Genomic DNA, 22,111 nt, shown 5'->3' on the forward strand with positions numbered 1-22,111 from the left:
GACCCTCCCAGCTCCCATTGGCTCTGTTTATGCTCAGAGGATGAGTAGTTCCTGCCACATGACCTGGCCGGTTGTGTCACCCTCATGACCCATGCGACTGGCTTTCCTAGTGGCAGCTTTACTGATCTTCAACACCCACTTCCTCCCGCCAAGGACGGTCAATGCCCATTTATTCTCCTCTCATATCTGCATCATAAGAAAGGAACTATAGGAACACTTTCTAAATCTTTTCCCCATTGCAGTGACGACTCGGGAGTGGGGAGTGCGGGGAGAGTTCTACTTGGGTCCTGAGTGGCCAACTGCACTTCTTTATCTTTGTTCCCCAGTATAGTCCATTGCCACGCTAGTGCTCCTTCCGTGCTGACAGGTGGGAAACAAAGACATTATCCATTCTCTGCTCCAGTCTTTCAGTGGAGCTGGTAGTAGAGATTATGAAGGCGCAGTAGTAGGAACGGGAACGTGGGCTGGCCACTTGCCTTCTGGGTCCTGCCCAGCGTTTCAGCACAAGGAAGGAAAAGTGACCCTCTAAGAGACACTTGGCGATCTTCTGTTTTCATCCTCACCAACAACCAATGGCATTCCTCCCTTTTTTAGGGAATGGGAAACTGTTCTAATAGCAAGCAGGTACACTCTTGTTTGTCTGTGGATTCTTTATTATTCTTTATTGTAATCTCTTTCATCTCAGTCATTGGTTACTGACATTTAAAAACATATGCGTTATGAAAATATTACTTCCTTTCAAGTGTCTGGGTTTTACTGCTAAAAATCCTAGCATTCTAGACTATTCCTTCTACTATGCTCTATTTAACGGTGCTGTTTGGAAATCAAAGCTGATAATGACCTCTTGGTTCTCTGTTGTCAAACAATGGATGACGTGGCTCACTGGGTAGAAAGTCACAGGCACAACGTGTAGAGAGCTGTAAGATGATGGAGATTCAATGTGTAAATACGTAAGAAAGAACTGGAAATACGGAAGAGGAGAGAAAATTGGATAAATACTGATTATTATGTTCACAAAAAGTCGAAGGATTGACATGATCCCCCAGTTTACATTTCAAATTGATTTTATAGAGGCAGCTTTTTAGACCCTTCACTAAGTGGCATCTTTTAATATCTACATTTACCTCAGTTTATCTTATAAAATGAACTTCAAGCCTACTTCATTTTTGAAACCTTTCTTAATCATTTCAAACCACCTTTCTCTGTTTCTTATAATCCACTAAAATATAGATTAGTTCTCCTTTTCATTATCTTGGTAAATTTTTTATTAAATTTATTGGGGTGACATTGACAAATAAAGCTAGATAGGTTTCAAGTAAACAATTCTATAATATATTGTCTATGTATTGCATTGTGTATTTACCACCCAAAGTCAATTTGGGAAAACATGGATGGATCCATTTTGGTTATAACAAATATAGAATGACTTTTCAAATGGCACTAGCCAGATAAATATTATTTGACTTATTTTTTTCACTGAAACTATTAGTCAATACTTACACCAGTGTTAATACATTCTGACTTCTCTGTGTCTAAAGAATACTCTGTAACATATATATATCTTGACACAATTGCAAAATATTTTCCACATCATTACTTCTAAATAGTCCATGTACATTCATGTAACATTATACAGTATTAATAAATTCTGAGTAATATATTGTTGATAATTCTTAATGTTTCACTCTGACGAAGCAAATGTTAAAACTCTTACATAATCTCTTTTTAGTTAAAGGAAATTTAATTTTAACAAGAAAATGTCAGGAAGTCAAGTTATTTTTGTATGAATATATACCTTACAATTTTAAATAACCAAATCATCCATAACAAAGGCATATTAAAAGTTAAAGTAGAAGTCAACCATCATACGAATGTCTGTGATATTAAAGAAAATATTCCAACATATTTAATACACTTTAAATATTTTAAGATTTATAAAATTTATAAATCTTAAAATTTATAAATTTATTTGTGCGAAAATTTATTTGTGGTCACATTGTGAAAGATATGTTTGCAACAATACTCTTAAAAACCTAAGTGAGATCATGAGAAACAGTCAAAATAATAACATAAAAATATAAGCTAGTTATGTTACTTCATTTAAACAGATTTAATTCAGAGTGTTCTAGGGAGAGGGGAAAAAGGGAAGATGAGATATATAATTTTTATTGTCAAATGAGGAAACCATGGTCTTTTCCAGAAGGAAGGTAAACATTAATTTATTGTTAGGCTAGTTAAGTCAGAAAATGATAAACAGCTTAATAGATAACTTTCATTCTAGTTTTAGGAAAGATCCAGAATATTTTTAACAGAGCCGTTTCATATAACCATCCCTGGAAAGAGTCTAGGACATAGCAGATTGTATTAATCAATAATATCATATGTGTATCTATCTATCTATCTCTATCTATTTATCTATCTATCTATCTATCTATCTATCTATCTATCTATCTATCTATATATATACATACATATATATCAAAGAGATGAGCATTGTTTGTTAGTGTTTGTTATATTTCTTGATAGTTCAGTGATATTAGACTTTTAATTAGACATTTTATTAGACATTAAGGTGTTAAACCATAATTTAAAGTGATGATTAATAAAAAGAAAATTTACAAATGTATCTTTGAGGATTTTGGCTTCTATTTCATTCACTCATTTCTATTTGTCAGGTCCTTGCTTTGTGCCGCCATTGAACCTGTGGGTAATAAAAATATTTATAAGCCCTGGATCATTTTCTCAAGGGATTTATCATCTAACATTAGTAATAATAATACACCTATTACCTAAGCGATAATACAAAGAATATGTGATATTTCCATATAAGTGACAAAATGTGATATCACTCTGTGAATGCAATATGATTATATAGCACAAAATCCTGCGATTTGAATTGAAATAACACAGTGAGAAGAAATGTCTGACTCAGGAAGACCTAGAAAATCAACCAGTTTTGTTCTGCCACCTCCATTATCAGCTTCTCAGTGAAACCACTGCTGCTGGGGTCAGAACTTTGCATTGGCTCATGCACTTTTCCCTCGGAACAAAGAAGATGGTTAGGTTTTGTGTTTTCCACTAATCCCAGTAAAAAGCAGTAATTTGAAATATTTATTTATAAAAGAATGATTGCAAATTATTTTAATCAACATCCTGAATTTACAAATTAAAAATAAATGTCCCTTAAAGGGATGGTGACTTTTTCATTTATTCTTAGCTAGCTATTTGCATGGCTTGGAGCTTGGTCTAAAGCAACTTTTCAACTTAAGTAGAAGAATATTAAAACAGTTCATATTAGGAAATAAAAAGTTTTTCCATACCAAAATTTCACGTGCTTTTAAAAATTATTTTAAGTGTGCCAGATTATTGTTCCCATTATTTTATGCAGGTATCCATTATAGTATTGCATGCCAAGGGAAAGGGATTTAAAAATTAAAGAGTTGAACCTTTTGAATATGTCCCATCTCCCTAGGAGTGGCAATCTCACTATATCACAGAGGACATTTGAAGATAATTGAGTATCCCACTGTTTCTTTATATTTTGTGATTAATTGCAAGAATTCAATTTCTATCTTTCTAAGTACGGAAATCACTGTTATTAATGAGTCTTACGGCATTTAAAGTAAATGTGTTAATTTTACTTGGTATCAAACCAATACATTTTATTTTGCAGGGATTTATTCTACTATGTAAATGTTCATTTTCTCACAGTGAGGGGCGGGTAGCATACATTTTAACGGAAAAAGAGTAGAAATGCTGCCACACTCTTGGGGCAGAGAATGCAATTGTGGTAGGATGGAGCTGAAGACTCGGTAAAAGGGACATATGGGATGTGTATCAGAGTGAGAGTGGGGTCCAGTGGAACTGATGTATGAAGTGTGTCCACAAGTACGTGCACAGTCATGGCCAGAAAGTTTTGAGGAAGATGATAATGCCTTTGTGCAAATGACGTGAAGATAGAAATAAGTAAATTCAAGGATGTTCATTTTTTTTTTTTAATTGAATTCTGAACAACGGGCGGTGGGTAGAGAATCAAGTAAGCCGTATTCTACCTAGAGTCATTTAAGATGTTAAAGTTAAGAAATAAATTTGGTGATAGTGTTGAGGATTTGGAAGGTGTTGGCATAGCATGGATTTATCCTCGAAGCACGGTACTGGTGGTGAAGAGCGGACCTACCGATGCTGGGAGCGAAGCAAGATTCAGGCTGACTATTTTTTAATATCTTGTTAAAGGCAAAAAGGAAAGTAATTATCTGGAGATGGCTAGGCTTTATTTGAGAAAAGGAAAAGGTTAGAGATGAAAGTGTAAAAGCATTTTAAAGTTTGAGAGTAAATAACCAGAATGGAAATGCTCTTGAAGTCTCTAGCAAATTCAAAATCAAGGCACTGGCAGTGGTCAGGTGAGGACCCGCTTCCTGGTTCATAGGGAACCCTCTTCTCGTTTTGTCTGCAGATGGCAGAAGGGATGGGGGAACTCAGAGGGTTCTCTTCTGCAAAGGCACTAATTCCCTTCATGAGGGCTCCCCTGTAATGATCTAATGACATGCCAAAGGCCCCTCCTTGTAATTTCATCACATTAGGGATTAGGATTTCCACATGTGAATTTTGGGGGTACACAAGCCTTCACTCTATAGTGTTTAACCATGTTAACTTTCTCATTTTCTTTTTTTTATTTTTTAAAAAAATTTCATTAAATTGATTGAGGTGACATTGGGTAGTAAAATTACATAGCTGACAAGTGTACAATTCTATACTACACCATCTACATATTGCATTGTGTGTGCACCACCCAGAGTCAGTCCTTCCATCACCATATATTTGATCCCCTTTAACCTCATCTCCCACCTGTCTCCCCCCTTACCCTCTGGTAACCACTAAACTGTTGTCTTTGTCGGTGAGTTTTTGTTTGTTTGTCTTGTTCGTTTGTTGCTTTCAGTTTTACACCTCACATATGAGTAAAGTCATACGGTTCTCGACTTTTTCTGTCTGACTTATTTCGTTTAGCACAATAATCTTAATATGTAAGCATTACATTATATTTTCCATTGCTAGATAAAATGAGTACATTTATGTATTTATTGAAGACATCTTTGGAGAATCAACTGTTTTCCAGTCATTTGATAAGTACTATATTATAAATTAGAATTACAGAGATAAATAAAACAATGTCTTTTCCCTCAAGGAACTGTAAGTCTCCTTTGAAGAAGCCATGTAAACACACTGTTCCAATAAAATATTCTAATTTTAACCAAAATCTCATATGGAAATTACTTGTAAACATGAAATAGTACTGATACATTATTTCACCATACTATTTTATTAGTCTGTGTTCAGTTTTGTAATCATTTCTCTCATTGCGGAATATGTGAATGTATGTTAATTTCAAGCTTGCTTTATGTCAGAGGAATAACTATAACTAAAAATACTTCTAGTTTATAGTGAGCACACGTTACAGACATTGAAATGGACACATTGTTTGAGCCTACACTTCCTTTTAAAAAATGACTCAAGCCTCCCAATTCCAATCATCTTATTACTGGAAAATAATGTTAAAATCATAATTCAATTCAAAAATATATGTTGTGTAAAACATATTTACTTATCAGATTCGTTAATGAGGACTGGCCAGCTCTTTTGAGTGAAAACCAAACACAGTGATTCATATTTCCCAAGCAGACCTTCAATCTAAATGATTCTTGAGTCATATTTGAGGTCACTTTGTTTTTGTCATTGCCCTTAATCTTCCCAGCATCTCATTGTTATTGCCAGAAAACTTTGGTGTGCAGCCTAGCCTGCATGTCGTCAGGGACAGACAAATACAGCATAGACTGCCTTAACTGAATTGGAATGAGTCAGTGCAGTGCAATAGGCAGATTTACGCAAGACAAACATATTAAACTCGTACACAAAATGTCCAAATTGTTTTCTGTTTTTTACAAAACATAGCATATGTATGACATGTCTATAATACACTAATACTGTTATATAAAAAATCAATGTGTTTCATATGAGTCTACCTGATTCTACTTAATATTCCATTGGCGTGTAGGGAAACAAAACAAGTGTCTCTGGGTGGGCGGTTGTTTAATGTTATAATACATTTTTCAAAATTATAGAATCTACTACCAGAGGTACATAATCCATGTTTTTCACAAGTGTGAGTATTTAAAATTACTTTTAGCATTTCAATTCAGTACAGAAGAAACTAATTTCTGAGAGTGTTTATTTGAATAATAATTTGGCTCTTTGGCTACTTCCAAGTGTGCACTTGGGACTACAGTGAAATTGGTAAAATGTAGCTTCGTGTAAAGGGCATGCCGTAACCCGTAAATACAAATTCACACTCTTTAATTTTAAAATCATAATGTTTTTCATTAACAAAGGTGTGCTTTTTCACAAATATTTACAATCTACTTTCTAATTTTATTTGGCTTCCTACATTGCACCGACCTTTACTGTTTTTCAGATGAGATCGGTGACCGTGGTCAAGGTGTACTTGGACTTAATCACAAGCATTTAATGCATTTCAGAGAACAATAGATTCTTTCTGATGGAAAATTCTTAGTTGTCATGTTGCTGGTGTGCTGTTTGTGACTGGAATGCAAAGTAGTTTTAATCCATACATCCTTTTTTCTGTGCTGGGATGCCTGCCAAATCTATGTCTGTGATTAACTTTTGAGGTTGTCAACTTGAAACAAGGGTAGGGGCAGGAGAACTTAGAACAGTGGTTTTGTATTTAGTGCATCCTTAGCAATAGTGTTAGCTTTCAGAGTTAGAAAACTAATAATTATCTTCATAAACTAAGACTTTGCCTGGCATTACATTAGCCGTTTTAAACTGTCCTATGATTTTAGTTTAAATCTACGATACATTTCATGTAAGCTTGACAGAATTAAAGTTGATAGAATTAAATTAAAATCATATTACATAATTATTTATGTGATGTCAACCCCTCTCCACTTGTTAGCTGGAGGTGAAAGCAACATTCAGAGGCAGTTGTTATGTGGGTTGCTTAATTCTTTGGATGATTGGTTAATATTCTAATCATATGTGATTTAGGGGGACAATAACCCTTGTCTTGGAAACAGAATTCCTGAGATCAAATCAAGCATTGATTTAATTTCTCTGGGCTTCCATATTTACATCTATATAAATGTGGCCTATCTTGGTTACATGTCTCAGGATATTCAAATAACAATGGGAGGTAAGAAAATTCACACTTAGTGAGTAATAGCAATACCAGGTGTGTCCCAGGTTGCCTGACACTTTGAATGAGCTCTCCTAGCAGATCTGTGAGGAATGTTCATTTTATACAAATTAGCAATTAATAAACTAATTCTCAGAGAAGATGAATCACTTGTCCAAGGTTGTTCAACTGATAAGTGAAGAATTTGGAATGCAAAATCATGATATCTGCTTTCAAAATTTTTGACACTGTGTAGCTTTGGCTACAGCTTTGACTCCCATTTCTTATCCCACACATGACCAAGGGGGCGAGGGAATGATTTTAAATATTTGGAAGTGATCCATGAAAATATAACCATATTTTGTGAGTATTTTATCTCAGACACTGTGCTAAGCATTAGTTACATATTATTTCACTTGAGGCTAAAACTTTACATTATTAGGTAAATACTAAGCCATTTTAAAGATGATAACATCAATGCTCAGAAACTTGAAGTGACTTTTCTAAATTTTCAGACGACATAGCCTAACTTCAAAGGACATGTCTTTTACCACTACTACGTATATTAGTTTTCCATTGCTGCTGTAACAAATGAGCACAAAATTAATGGCTTAAACAATGCGGGTTTATTATCTTACTGTTTGGAGGTCAGAAGTCTCACTGCACTCAAGTCAAGATGCTGTCAGGACTGTGTTCTTTCTTGAGGTTCTAACTGAGAATTGGTTCTTTCCGTTTCCAGCTCCTAAAGGCCATTTTGAATACCTTGGCTCATGGCTCCTTTCCCCATCTTCAAAGCCAGCAGTATGGATTTTTTTAAGTTTCTCTCTTTCTCTCTGGCTGTCTCTCCCTTGCTCTCTGTTATATCTCCATGTGAATCACCTGCCTCCTTTTTTTCTTTATAAGGGCCTTGCCCTAATGAGCCCACATAAATAATTGATGATAACCCCCCCCATATCAAGGTTCATGACCATTTTGGCAAAGCCCCTTTACCATATAAGGCAACAGTCACATGTTCTGGGGATTAGGATGAGGACATTTTCAAGTTCTGTCATTCCTCTTCCAACCACAAGTATACTCTCCTAATTGACTCTTGGTAATACATTTTCTTTTGGAATTAGTGGTATAATTGCTTCTTGGCCTTTTGGCTAAGATCAAGTGTAGAATTAGTGGTATTGAGGAAGATAAGTTGGTAAATGTATTATCCCCCCATGAAGACTTCAAAAGGGATAAGTCAATATTAATTGATTAGTCAGATAAATGATGGCACATTTAAACACAGCAACTAGCATTGTTTAAAATTTTAATAATACAGAAATATAAATATATTGGGCTTTAAATTTTATGGATGTATAACCACTGTGCTATACACCTGAAATTAATATAAAATAATATTAAATATCTGAATGTCTACTGTAACTGAATATATATATGTATATATAATATATGTTATATATAATATATGTATTACATATATTATATTATTATATTATTATATATATATAGTAGGCTTTAAAAGCTGTATAAATTGTGTAACAAGGTTCTCATCACAATAATTTTAATTAACATTTATGAATTTAACAATCTGAAAAGATAGTGATAAAGATTGAGGTAAATAGAGAAGTTACTTTAATCTTCAGTGTTTCATTTTCTGTGGAATGAAAAACATCGACATTAGGAAATATTTAACTGCACAATATCTTTGCAACAATTTTTTCAATCTGTGTTCCCATTTAATTCCACATTAATCTTGGAGGCACTAGAACTAATGCTTTAAGACCTGCTTTATAAATATATTGCCTTTCTTGAGGCCTGGAAATGAACACTGTATCATTAGTTTTACTACTTATTTTTTCTGCCATTTTGAATTTGCAATTTTATATTGAGTTGTTTTATAGCCTGTTGTAATAGTTTTTAGAGATTAGACAGGGTATCATCCTAATAAAGTAAAAGGCATCCATGAGACCTGGAGAGTTCTAGTCAATCCCCCAGAGTCACACAACTAATTGGTAATAGAGCCTGGGCTGGTACTTTGTTCATGGCCTCCCACTCTGAAGTGATTGCATCTGGGTCCAACCACCTCCCAAATTCTAAGACAGAACTTAATGAGCCCTTACTCTTCTGATTTTACTACCTATACAGGTTCATTTGTGTCATATAGTAATTGGTAATAAATAGTCTTCTGTTCCTGTGATCTAGATCATTTTCATTTTGGCAGAAGAAACCTACATCATATAACACTCTTAAAATAAGATCTTCAGTATGCAAGTAGGCAGTGATGGTCCTTACAATTGGCAAGCACACTAGAGCCACATTTAATGTTTGATATAAGACTTTGCTAAGTTAACTGAACACTTTTACCTTTTTACCTTAATATTTGTTAACATTTATTAAATAGTTTGTCTCCCGCTCTCCCTCCGTAACCCCTACTTTGTCTATCTTAGGCTCTCTCTCTCTGTCTCTGTCTCTCTCTCTCTCTGTCTGTCACACACACACACACACACACACACACACACAATTTTGTTATCATTTATAAAGTACAACTTGAATATTGTCATATTTTCTATGATTCAAATAGATTTTTGTTTTTATAATCCGCATATGATATTTTAACATAGAGAATGCTTTCTAGTAGAGGAACACGAAGGCGGATGTGGTCTGATAGATTTCAATATTGAATGGATAGTTTTAAACTTAGCTAAAATTCCCCCTCATTGTTTTTAATGTAATATCAATGTGATACTGAACATACTAATTTAGGGGAAAAATATATATAGGTGGTTTTGACCTTTTTAAGTTAATTAAAAATTTAAATGGTTTAATTCCAGAGTTGATTTTTCTTAGGAAGTGATCTCCACAGAGTGGCAGTACACTATAGCCGGTGATTCTAGAAATGGAAATAAAATTATAACAGTTAAAATATTTTTATTATTTAGTGAAGGAATTAAATTATAAGTTATGATTATGTAAGCATATTAAGTCAAATAGCTATTTTAACCTTTTAAAGTTTTCTATAAGATTTCCCTTGTTTTGTAGTCTAAAAAGTCTCTGCGATTCCTTCTTCTAGAAAACCAATGGCATTAGTCTGTAAATTATAGGGTGGCTACTCATTAACACCAGAAAATGGTATTATAATTTCCAGAAATACCATCAGCATAGTAACACTAATGTGTACATTACCTCCATTTGAAAAGAAAAATATATGCAAATCAAATCTCTCAATATTTCATATCTACATTCTTTATTTTGTCTTAATTCTTAGTGTTTTTTAAAAAGGAATACAATTACAATGCATTATGAAACTATAACGAAAAAGTTATTTCACTGAAGTATTCAAGTACTAATTTGCTCAAATAATAGAATAGTTAGAGACACAGTTATTACCTTATTCCATAAGGTAAATTCATGGTTATTGGTAAACAGGAACAATCTAATCATTACTTTGGTGTGATCTTAATCTCTTTTTCACTAAATATATTTAGAAATTTATCCCACACCTTGGCAAAATGCTGTTCTGTTTTATTTGTAAATCTGTTTATCTCTAATTCCTAACAGCATGTTTTTTTTTGTTTTTACACAAATTCATAATGTATGTGTAGACCACATTGTGTTCAGGTACATGGGATGAGAAAGTAATAAATTACTGTAGCTAAGATGTTATCAGAAGAAAATTTTATACTTCCTTACCTATGGAATGAATTTGATTATAAAACATAGTTTTTAGTAGTAATCCATGTTTTCCTGTTATTTTGTATGTTATTATTCTCCAAAAAAACTAAGCCAATTAAGGATTTCCAAGAAGACAAATAATTTTATGGATGCTTTTTAAACCCTTCAAAATGAAAAAGTGAGACTGACTTGTAATTGATTATTCACTTAAAATTGTTTCTATTAAATATAATTCTTAGTAATAAGAGAAGTCAGGCATTTGCCATATTATAGGCTCTATGTTAGCCTACATGATCAATAAGAAACAAATAAGCACGGATTTGCTAATTTGCAGCCAAAGACTAATTTTTAAGGCTTCATGACTACCATAACCAAAGCCTGGCAGAACACTGTGGAGATATTACTGGTGTTCAGATTTTGTCAATTAAATATTCAAATCTAAAAGTGGTGTGGGTGGAGAAGAACAATTTTGGTTTGAATGGACAGAATCATTTTGACATATAGTTTCTTTACATACCATATACTAAAGTAAATATAAACTGGAAACTAGAGAGGGGAATGATTCCATTTTCTGATAACTTTGATATTGTGATAGCAGAAACATCTGTTTGACAGGCAGAAGGCCCATTTTAGAGACACATTAATGCAGATAATATGATTTTTCTTGTAACAGCTTATTCAATTAATTATTCTGCTCATGAGATTATGAGAAATGTGAGGAAAGATATTGGAGATGGTCTCTCTCTCCTGTTTTCTAGCCTTAATTTATAGTTTACTTTGAGTGCGTATGTTCACAATTTTCTTAAGAATTCTGCTGCTGCTAATGTTAAATTACCAATCAGCATGATCCAAATTTAAATTTATTTTAATGGCTGACAAGATTGATTTTATTGAAGATACAGAGATTAAGAAGTAGAGGAATAATTGTGTAGTAATTTTCCCCTGAAAAAGAATACATACAAATCTACAGAAATATCATTTGAGATGAAATTTTTGTAAATAAATGAAAATTAATAGATTAATTATTTTCAATGGTTTCATTGTCTGAAATAGATAATAATAGAAACAACAACAACTACAAATTGTTCTTTAGCTAGGAAACCCAAATCCTGATCTTCTGCTGTCACTCCTGAAATGTACTGATTTATTTAATCCCATTTTGACAAGGGACTGAATGCACTAGCAGTCTTCATGCTCAGCAGGTTTCAATTAGGACAGCTCCACATAGGGAACACTCTGACAAGGCAGGACATCCTTCTTCTACTGGAAGGCATTCTTTCAATATATATCATGTTAGATTGTTAACCAGAACATTCACCTTTCCAATCACGCCACTAACAGATGTATTTCTTGGTCAGAGAAACTGAGACCTATAACTCTGAGGTTTGTTCTTTCTGTGGATAATCTCCATAAAGAAAAATGTTTCCCTCACTAGTTCTTCACAGTTTTCGACACTTCAGTTAATTAAGAAAGTAGATATAACAGGTACATTAATATAAATTTGTTCTTTGACAGTCGTGGATTCCAAAGGAGTATCTTTTTCAGAGGAAACAGCAAATCTTGTAGAAAAATAATGTAAGTTCAAGAAAACAGAGCTATATTCAAATGTATGCATTTTTAAATTCATATTTTAATAATCATTTTGATATCGTATGTGTGAAAACATTAAAAATTAAAATGAGAACATTTTTTCCCAGCAATCCCATAACTTTCTGCCTAGGACGTATGCAAATTACTGAAGTTGCCAGAGGGTCACTTATGCGATTCTCTCTCAAGTGCAGTACTAAATGTTTGCATTGCTTGTTGATATCTAATCCTCAGTTAACATCATAAATCAGCACTTGTCAGATCAGGGAGGCATATTAACTAGAGTTATTATATTTCAAAACACTTAGGGTGTTTTTTATTCTGACAGCTTCCCTGAGAGGGGGACTCAGTGATGAGTAGCTGCAGATATTTCACACCGGTAAGGAGGCTACACGTTCTCAGTTATTACTGTTAAGGACAACCTTAGCTGGCATGTCGTAATTCTCTCTGCAGTTCTCCATTTTAATTCTTGTCACACCAGAACGTTATTTACTCCCTTTACCAACTAACAGCTGCCAGCCAAGTACATTTTTACAGAGTTATAGAATTTTGGAAAGGGTGGAGGGCCTGACTCTGCAGGATATCTTTTCTGCATCTTCATTTTCCTCCTGTTGGGGACACTGATGGCTTTTCATTATTAAGACCTTACTATGCCCTGGCCCAGAGAAGTTGCTTAACTCACTTCCTTATACTTCTACAACTGACTTGTCCCGTTCTAGCTTCCTATTCATTCATTCTTTCTCTGTCTCTGTCTCTGCCTCCGTTTCTTTCTTAATGTACTTTCCCTTATAAAAATAAAACTAAAAATTGTGTTTTCAGTGTTATTGTATTCTTTTATATTACAGTATTAAACCTATGGGGGCATCACTGTACAAGTAATGTGATATTCTATGGTAAGTATTATCCAGATTTCAAAAAATATATAAAGAAAGGTATCAATTGAAAAAGTTATCTGATAGGCATACATTTTCAAAGAGCTATAAGAGGAACATAGAACCAATAAAGATTACAGTCAAAATTATTTCTCTAGAATGTTACTAAAACCTTTCACAGCTGAGAATCATATGTAGTTTTTGGGAAATATTGACAACAATATAATGTTGCTTGAGGAAGCTCTGGCGTGATGTAAAAAACTGCTGTCATTCACTCGTGTAAATAGTTGCTATTCAATAGCACAAGGGCATAGGGAGCCTGAAACATCGCTGGGAACAAAAATGACGAAACTGAAGTTGTCCTAATTCAGGCGCATACTGAGAATATGGGGATTTTTTGGGAAAAAGACACTAATACTTGGAAAACTAGAAGTCAGCAGTGAAAGAGGAAGACCAAATATGAGATGATTGACTCCATAAAAGAAGCCGTAGGCAGGAGCCTACAGGAGCTGAGCGGGGCTACTGAGGACAGGCCATTGTGGACGTCACTCATTCATGGGGTTGCCAGAGTCAGAGCCGACTCAACAGGATGTTCACACACACATGGTTAGATGATGACAGAGCGAAGACAGAGACAGGATCCTTTTTTAGTCCTCTGTGATGATTTTCTCTAGTTCAGATATCAGCGCTATTTTCAGATAATTCAACAGCAGTGAAAGTAGACGTAGGTGTGGGGTCTTTAAGAAAACAATTCCCTCGTCTAACTGATTCTCAGCTTCCATATCCCTATAGATTATATCACAGCGTAATACCTGAAGCGAGGTGAAAACATTTTATTTTAAAATCATTCAAGTAGTGAAAGCAGAATGGTGCTGCTGTGAACTCTTTTTTTTTTTTTAAGTTTTTCACAAATTTCAGACAGCAAACTACAGATTTTTGACCTTGGCTTTGATCCTGGGAAAGATTTCAAAATACATTTCACTGGGTGTGTGTGTTTATGTGTGTGTGCGTGAAGTCATAAAAACTTGAGCTGGAAGAAGGAAGAAGAAATTGTTCAGGTATTGTTTGACTTTGTGGTCATTGGGTTGGTTCAAAGGGGAATTATATTAACCTGGTGTATCTGAATTAGAGTTCAGCCTTTAAAAGAAGTTTACCTTGTGGGTAACATGGAGAAATGTGGACAAAATCATTTTTTTGTAACAGGTTAAATCACTGTGTCAACTTTCATTAATTTTAAACATAATGGAATATTTTCAACATATTCCCACATTTTCCCCCAAACAATAACACATATACAGGTAAGGGTTATGCTGTATAAACAGAATTAAGAATCTAAACTTGGGAAGGTGTCCAGAGATTGTTCAATCTGACTCTACGTAAATGGATTGTTGTGTGGGATAAATAGAAATCTATCCTTGCTTTCTGGGGTGAGCATTTTATATTTGTAGGAATTAATTTAACGGGAGCAGGATTCACCTTTCTAAATTTAGAAGTAAGTGTTAATATGCAAAAATCTCCAACACTCTTCTTTCCATGTAACTTAAATCCTTTGAGCTTGAATTTTCCATCTATAAATGAGGAATGTAGCCAACTAAAAAATGAGGTGTGAATTACTCCCCTTAGACCTTTCATTTCATATAGCAGCTGTTATTCAGGGTGGATATTAGGCACTGCAATTGACTAGAGGCTCTAAAATAATGAAGAATTGAGTTGTCTAGGTAAATGGAAAGCAAGCTTCATATAGATCTTATTTTCTGCAAGAGCTGTCCTTGATGAATAGGTTTATATAACAACAAACATTTTTCTTAGAACACATTACTGCATTCTGTATCTTTGAAAGCTTTATAAGAAGGCAAGAGAAACAAAATAAAATGTCTGAAATCCAAATAGCAATATCAATATTCAGTTTTATTGTAACATGTATCATCAACATAACTTACCCACCATTTATCTTTCTTAAGTCATTAGACTAAGACATAGGAGACATTATTTATGCTAAAAGATAAACTGGGGTACATTAAAATTGTCAAGAGTTTGAGCATACATTGATCCAAACTGGGCAGCGTACAATTGAAAGTGGTTAGGAGAACACTCACAGGAGCTAGGGGCGGGTTTTTCTGGAGAAGACACTGAAGCAAAGCAAGGAAATTGATTGGCTGAAGCTTAAGCAGTTGCCTTATTTGGGAAAACCTAGTTGGCTGTTTGTGATTAGTTGTTCTTAAATTTCCTTTTCTTATATTTGAGTGTATTGACTCTGGCTTAGCTTTTGGTTTGCTTTTATGTAGACTACCCAGGCATTAGAGCCTCCTCAGGCTAATGACTTCCTTGTTTAAAATATTAACATTTTAAAAATGTTTAATTTTAACTAATTTACCAGTGTGAATTATACCTGGGCAAACATTTAAATATCAAGCCATTGTCAGATGTAAAGGAATTGCTATTCCTTTCCCTGCCCTTTTCCCGATGCAGAGGGCCTTCTGTTAAATCCCATGCCATTTTCACAAGCACAGTGATTGGGTTTATATAGGAAGTATAGTTGAATGACTAAGAACGAAGATTCTGACCTTAGTATGACTAATATAGAATTCTAATAGCACAAGTTAGAATCTAGGATGAGTAATTTAATCACCTGTAAAATAAGAATGAGTATAATAATATCTATCCCATGGTGTTATTTCAAGAATTAAATGAGGTAATGTAGATAAATTGACTGGCGCTACCTCTGGAACCTACTAAGTATCTTTTGTTTTGAAGGAACAAAGTATTTGTGAATGAGCAATATTGTACACAATGTTGATAATTTGTCTTTTTATTAGATGATGCTGTAAAATATGCATATGGATCTTTGAGAAGATGAAAACAATCCAAAAAATATAGGTTGTATATGGAATTTACAGTCTTTGCTGGAATACGCTTATCAAGTATTCTGGATAATTGACATTTCAACCATTTGCGCCACAGAAAGTATTTTTTCAAATATGTTATTTAAAGACTGTATGTATATGTGCATTTTTGGGGTTCAGGGAGAAAGGCAGGATGGAGGGGGAAAGAACATGCTTTTTACTGGGAAATTTCACTGTTAAATGTATCAGTACATTTTACCTTCTAAAACAGGAAATTCAGCCAGTATGTCCTAAGGGTATATTTCATAGCTACTAGGATCTTTAAAAATGTAACTTGTTGTAGATTTGTGCTAAAAGGAGTTGATCTTCCTTTTCAAGCCTGTGCAAGATGCTGAAGAGAAACAGAAGATCAGTGTATGCAAGAGGTAATTTCTGTTACTCTGCTGGTATATTTTATATTTCAGTATTGAATTTAAGGTATGTACGTTTCAAATGACAATCACAGTGAGGAAATACAAGCCTGCTCCATTCCACTGTGGATGCCCCCCTCAATCTCCTGTTGAAAGTTGTAAGCTTCTAAAACACAGACAACGGTAAAATACTAGAAATACCACAGGATCTGAATGTTGTTTTCTTTTTCTGTAAAATGAATATAGTGACTCTTGCCTTACAGAATTATTATGGATATTGGTTAAGTCAGTATGCAAGAGGAGCCTCAGAGTAGGTAGGAGCTACATGTTAATGGCAATGAATGAATCAGTGTTTCTGTCATCGGATATGCTTGTGCCGGAAACTGAAATATGTCCATTTAAAAGGGAAATAATCTGAGCGTTCAGTTTCTTCTATTTAACGTGATAGCATGATATCAGCCATGTTCCCTTCTTTCTTGTCTATCTGCAAAAGTATTGCCTACTTTCAAAACCATTTTCTCTGACCTACCAGGTGTACCAGATATATAAAAGATTTATACCAGATGCATGGTATTTACAACTGCTGGACCCACACTGTCTGGGTTTACATTTCGGTAGTGTCACTAGTTGTCTGACTTTGGGCAAGTTACTAAACCTCTCTTTAGCTCAGTTTTCTTGTCTAGAGAAGGAAGATAATTAGAATGGTTCTTTACTCCTAGGATGGACATGAGGATTACATGCGTGTAATGTGTAAAGTGCTCTGAAAAACTCAGATCTCGATAGGTGTTACCCATTGTTTTCTACGTCATATATAGCAATATCTCATGATATTCTGAGCTCCCTGATGGCAAGGAAAATATTATCTATCTTTATATATTTCAAGTCTATCCTAGTGTCAAGAAAATAACGGGATTGATATTTTGGTGGTTGTTGTACTAATTTTAAGAGTTTTCTTGAACTTAGGTATCCTGTTTATAGGCGTTTGTAATGTAGTTATTAGGTTCTCTTCTGAAATCTAAACATTAATATCTCAAAATTTCTTATATGGGGAAATTTATATATATATATATATACACACATGTGTGTGTTTTTCTGCAAACAGCTTTCAAAATAACTCCTTTACTTCTCCTTGCCACCAACCCTTATTAGCATCCACCTATCTGCTATGGCATATGCAAGGATTTTCCTTTGCAACCATTTCGGATTCATCTTGTGGTTTAGATTTTCTTGTCAGCAACACACAGTACTTGCAGCTCATATCTCAGTTGCACGCCTACATTGATACTGCAGTTCAGGGAAACTTTATTCCTATTGATTTTTTTTTCAGTTTAATTGGAGATAATGTCTAAGCCATAAGCAAAAGTAAAGATACTAAGCTCTAGTTTCTGCTGTTTGACAAAGAATAAAGTATAAAGAAAAACTAAGTAGCAAAAAATTCCAAATAAAATATGTATGAAAAAATAATAGTTATTTTGTCAGAATGAAAAGTTTTCCCATATGGTATTTGGTGATATTCTTCCTAACTTACCCATCTCCTTTATTTTATTAAACTAATCTCGAAAAGAGTAAGTATTTTCTGCTAGGACATATTACAGCTTCTTACCATCATTTGAATTAAAAAGAATCTGCCAAAGTATATATAGCTGCTTTTTGAAATAGCTTACTTATATCTTTTCTGCATCACTTGGTTTGTATCAGTTAGAGAAGCTATGCAATTAATAATTAAATAATTTTGCTAGGTTTTCTTTAATGATAATTATATACTTTAAAATACCATAAGGAAATTGCATTTTTTACTGGGGTATTTAAGACAATACTTGTGATTCTTTAGTGATTTCTTGATATGACTAAGAGAATTTTGGCTAAATACAAGATGTGATCAAAAAATACAGTGAATGTTTTAAAAAAAATCATTACAGTGGAAGATACATTGCCTTTAATCCGCCCTCAAAATACTCTCCCTCACTTCAAACACGCTTATCCCATGGTTTTTGCCACTTTCTGAAGCAGTTCTGGAAGTCCTCTTTCATGAGTGTCTTTAGTTGCCCTGTTATGGCTGCTTTGATGTCCTGAATTGACTCAAAATGTTTACCTTTTATGGTCATTTTGACTTTGGGGAAAAGTCATTAGTTGCACGGTGCCAGATCCCGTGAATAAGGTGGATGAGGACACACTGTAATGTTTCTATTTGACAAATTGCCATGCCAGAAGCCATGTGTGACATGGAGCCTTTCAATTGTGATCAAACAATATGCTGACTGCTGCTGCAGAGTGCCATCCAGTGCCAAAAAAAAAGTCAGGGACCTTCAATACAGGAAGTGGCCAGTTGAACCTTAGTAACAGTGTGGGACAAGTTTCAACTTATTTGGTGAAGTCAGTTGGGTGTGAGCTATGGTTGAGATAAGATGTGTTTTAAAGTGTGCCCTATGTCGTCCTCCATCATGATAATGCTCCATGTCACACATCATTTCTGGTGTATGGCAATTTCTGTCAAATAAAAAAATTATGGTGTGTTCTCATCCACTTCATTCACCAGATTTGGTACCTTGTAACTTCTGGCTCTTTTTCCAAAGTCAAAATAAGCAAGAAAGGTAAATGTTTTGAATGTATTCAGGGTATCGAGGCAGCCACAACAGTGCAACTAAAGACACTCAGGAAAGAGGACGTCCAGAACTGCTCCAGAAAGTGGCAAGAATGAGGGGATAAGTGTGTTGGAAGTGAGGGGGAGTATTTTGAGGGGGATTAATGGCAATATATCTTTTACTGTAATAATTTTTTGTATTAAAACATTCACCGTATTGTTTGATCACACCTTGTACATATTTTTACATAAAAAATTTGAAGAATAAAAATATGCTTGAAAACAAAACTAGTTTTGCTAATGGGTTGCTATTTAGATTCTAAGTATTCATTAACCAGGAGGTGGTTAATGAACAGATGTTTAATGAGCAATAAGAATGAACAGGCCGGTTTTTTTGCTTGTTTATTTCATACCAACTGAAGGTACAAACAACAAAATCTAAAAAATATCCAGTTTTGTTGGAGTTCATGGGAATACATTCTAATAATAGAATTGAATATGATGTGGAAATACACTAACATTTCAGAAAAATATTGATAGAATTTTAGAGATAAATCAAAATAATACACAAATAGTAGCATCAATGGTTAAAGTTATTGAAACAAGTTAAATCAACTCATATTAATATATTATGCAAGGTTTCTTATCCTCTTTTATATCTCATTACCGTGCTAATGGCTATTTTATTGCTTATTTACTGGGGTAGGAAATTCTGTGGCTCTCTTGTTTGTTTTTCAGATCTGTATATCCTTGGATTCTTTAATCTTCGGTTTAAATTTACTGACCTGAGATTTTTCATACACTATGCATCTCTCATAAGAGAACCATTAAGGTAAAGCATAAAAGACATTAGAAACATTTATATATGTCTTTAATTGTAAAACATTTGTGAAAATACACTAAATTATTTTGCATAGTACAAAAAGGGGAAATCTTAATCTTCAGATACCTTTTCTCATGAAACTATTCCTTCACTTTCTTTTTTTTGGTCTATCATTCAAAATGATTTTTCAGATACAGAGCTCTTTAATTTCGGTCTCCTAAGTGGAAATTTTTAAAGAAACAAGTTGTTAGGCCTCTACCTTAATAAACTACTTTACAGGTCCATCCATGTAAATATCTTCCTTTAATGGGCCCTTAAGCACTACATTTTATTAATGATCTGTTTTAATTTTACTTCCTTGCAGTTATCACCAAAGTGAAAATCACAGCATTTTTTCCTAACTTTTACTTCATGACTGCTGAAGAAATCTAATCTTTTCACTTTAACCACCCCCTTCCAATCAAATATGTAACACATTTAGGGATTAATGGATTTAATCATAATTTATTCAGTAATTTATCTCTGTAGTTAAGGAAATTGTACAGTTTTAGGTTTATGTTTTGTTTCCTTTATTTTTATGTTTTATATGCTGATGCAACTAAACCTTACAGATTAAATACCCTATAATGATCAAATTTGGGTGTAATTTTTCATGTCCTTAAAATACCACTATATGAGGCTTCTAATTACATGTTTGATTCTTTTTAATGGATTCATAATTGATGGCAAAGACCCTTCTGAATTGCCTAATAAAAAGAGCATGAGAACTGGTTATTAGAGCAACTTCTTTCTCAGTGTGTTACCATAAGGAATTTGTATGCTAAAGTTTTCATTTAATATTGTTGTTAATACTACTTAAGATCATGCATATAAATGGGCTTTTGAAAATATAAAGAGTAAGTACAGATACTGTTTGGGTAAGAGCATTGGAAGATTACCTGACTCACTTTAGATTATTAGATACACAGTAATCCTACAAGTGACTTAACAAATGACTACTGGAGTTGAATAACTGGAACTTACAAAATTTGGATGTTTTATCCAATTCAAATTATAAGAATGGCTTTATTCCTCATGAATCCATTTTAATAAGATCTACATCTTAATTTGTATTTCACAAACTGTCCCAATTTATAACAGAGATAGGAAAGTGAAAGGTGTATATTTTTCTTAAGGATGCACTGGAGAAATGATCATTTTAGAATCCATGTAGTTTAATTATATCAAAACCTGCTTTTAGCAGGAGTTAAGTCAGAAATTATATGCCACTAATAATGACTTTTTTTTTTTGGTGGGGGGGCTTTATGGGTGTTGAAAGAACTCTAGTATCTCAAATACCACCATTCTGGTCAAAAGAAAGTAGATGCGTTGATTCATATTGCTTTCTGTGTTCCTTATAGACCCATTTTGGTTCCTTCCCACCCTTTTTTTTTTTTTTTTTTTTGAATTCCAGCTCTATGTTATGGCAACCCCACATAGTTTAGTATTTCAGTTTCGGATGTGAAACCTTTGTTTTTCTACTAGAATGAAAGATGTTAAACTCAGAGACTATATTCATCTTCGGATTCCCCACATTGCTGGTCTAGCAAGGGGCCTGAAAGGTGTTTTCCTATTGGTGGTATCCTTACTGGGTTCCTTCTGGGTTCCTTACTTCTGGGTTCTTACCTTCTGGGTTCCTTACTGTCTTGACCTGGGAAATGAAAATGAGCCCAGTACCTAAATTTTTGTGTGATCATAAAAGTTAAATAAGTTAATGCATGCACGTGCCGCTGTGTCAGTGCTTAGCACACATAGGCACTAAAAATGTTAGGTATTGTTATCATTTGTATTCTTTTTTTTTTGAGCTTATAGGTAACTTGATAGCACTGTCAAAGGTGAGTTTGACTATGGAAATTGTTAAATACTTTTTTGGTAATAGTTTGAGAATCTTGATACCTTTTCATCAAGATACTTATACTTGACACTCTTCAGACCAGGTCATGTTGGCCTGACCCCTCTTGGGGTCCACTATGATGTTGATGTAGGATTCTTGTGTCTGGTGCCCGGGGTTCCTGGCCTCATGCACTGAAGAATGAGATTGTAGATGCAGAGAGGTAAATTGAAGCAGTATATAGTTTTATTGCAGAAGTGAAAAGCGCAAGAG

General features: G+C 34.0%; 1 protein-coding gene and 1 pseudogene across 2 annotated transcripts in view; both read left to right on the top strand.

The window, feature by feature from the left end:
• Positions 1-22,111, top strand: part of NCAM2 (neural cell adhesion molecule 2) — a 457,120-nt gene that overhangs the window by 17,345 nt on the left and 417,664 nt on the right. The gene's annotated exons all lie outside the window — the stretch shown is intronic.
• Positions 8,312-8,456, top strand: LOC117014742 (uncharacterized; annotated as a pseudogene).

Source organism: Rhinolophus ferrumequinum, chromosome 2, assembly GCF_004115265.2.
Source record: "Rhinolophus ferrumequinum isolate MPI-CBG mRhiFer1 chromosome 2, mRhiFer1_v1.p, whole genome shotgun sequence".
NCBI lineage: Eukaryota > Metazoa > Chordata > Mammalia > Chiroptera > Rhinolophidae > Rhinolophus > Rhinolophus ferrumequinum.